Below are 1676 nucleotides of genomic sequence, written 5' to 3' on the forward strand. Positions count from 1 at the left end.
AGAACTCCCAACAAACCTTTGAGGTGGGTATTATTCCCTGGTTGCAGATCAAGAAGGTGAGATTAAGGAACTTGTCCGGGAGAATTGGTTAGTTGGCTAGTGACCCAGTTGGAAGTGCAGCTGGGCCTCTATGACACCTGCTTTTCCTCTTACCCAGGATACTGCATGGCCTGCCTCCCACTAGAATGCCTTTGTTTCTCTCCTACTGGTCTTCAGAAAGCATGGACTTCTGGTACGTGGCTTTGTCATACACCTAGAGGTGCTCCTTTTCTATCTGCTGAATAAATAAGCAGCCTAGCAGCATCATTCAGCCTAAGGAAAGGTCACATCAAATGAGGGACAGGAAGGAGGTAAGCTGGGGTGCAGCGGAGTAAAGTGTACTTGGGCTGTCTTCTCAGTGTGTCTCTGGGTCTCAGGAGGTCACAGGACCGCCCTGCCCTGCATTTGCCAGTTTCCTCCTTTGTCCCTCTAGCCCAGGGTTTGGCTCCTGACTTGAATCCCTGAATGGCTGCCTTCTCCGGGCTGCACTGGCCCACACATCTGAGGCCTGGATAGTTCAGGAAGCCTTTTCACATACATGGCCTCACTTGTCCTCACACACAACATCCCCAAGCAGGGATGTGACGGCAGCTGGGGTGACTCTGGACCGCCAAAGAGGAGGCCGAGGAACAGAGCGGCAAAGCAGCCTACTCAAGATTTCCCAGCCTGTGGGTGTCAGAACCTGGGCTCAGACCCATCTCACCTGACTTTACACCCAGTGCTCTGCCCTTTACCCATGCTCCCAGCCTTGTCAGGTCAGAAGCAAACACTTTCTTAATGATAAATGGCCCTCTATCTATCACACCCGAGCAAATCTGCCAGCATTTCTGTATAATAAACCATACATTTTGATGATGTTTTAACATTTCTGAAAGCGGGTGCATCTTATAATCAATGACTGTTAATATGGAAGTGTTTCTGTTTGTCCAAAGATCTCTGGATCAGTCAGGAATCCACCAGGAAAGAGACTTCAAACAGTAGCAGCTGGAAACTGTGACCACCCTGGGGTAGAAAAGGGGAGGAAATAGTATTATGAGAGCTGAGTGCTCACTGGGGCCATGGAAGCTGGCCATGCAGCAGGAGGGAAAGAAGCAAAACACTGCCAAAGAGAGTGCCAAAGGCGCTGGGGGAGGGGAGTATCATACCTGTCTCTTCCCCACACCTCTAGCCAAAGGCAGCCCACTGAGGTCAGCCTCTCAGGGCACAGAGAAGAGCAAGGAAGAGTGTGGACAGTGGATCTGGTGGTGCTGGGGAAGGCACACGCTCAGCAAATGGGGATAACCAGCACAGATCCTATTAAACCCAGATGTATCTTCTCATGGGTGGCATTTCAGGATGGGGGGAAGCCAGTCAATCAGTGAGTCTCAGACCTCATCCCAAGTGGGGGTGAACGTCAAAATCTGCACAGCTTTTTCGAAGTGCATCTCTCCTCCTTTTAAATGTCACTGGTGCGCTGAGCCACTAATCTGGAGGGGATGTGTTGTGTTCCTCAGGTGTGGGGACAGAAAAAAGTTTGGGAACCACGGATCAAAAGAGATCAGCATCTGGGAGAAACAGCTGGATGAATAAGCAATGCTGACTCCCTCCTCTGTGGACTTACACGACCACCATTAAATTCCAAGGAGGAAGTTAAGTAT

Source organism: Hipposideros armiger, unplaced genomic scaffold (genome assembly GCF_001890085.2).
Source record: "Hipposideros armiger isolate ML-2016 unplaced genomic scaffold, ASM189008v1 scaffold_0, whole genome shotgun sequence".
Taxonomy (NCBI): Eukaryota; Metazoa; Chordata; class Mammalia; order Chiroptera; family Hipposideridae; genus Hipposideros; species Hipposideros armiger.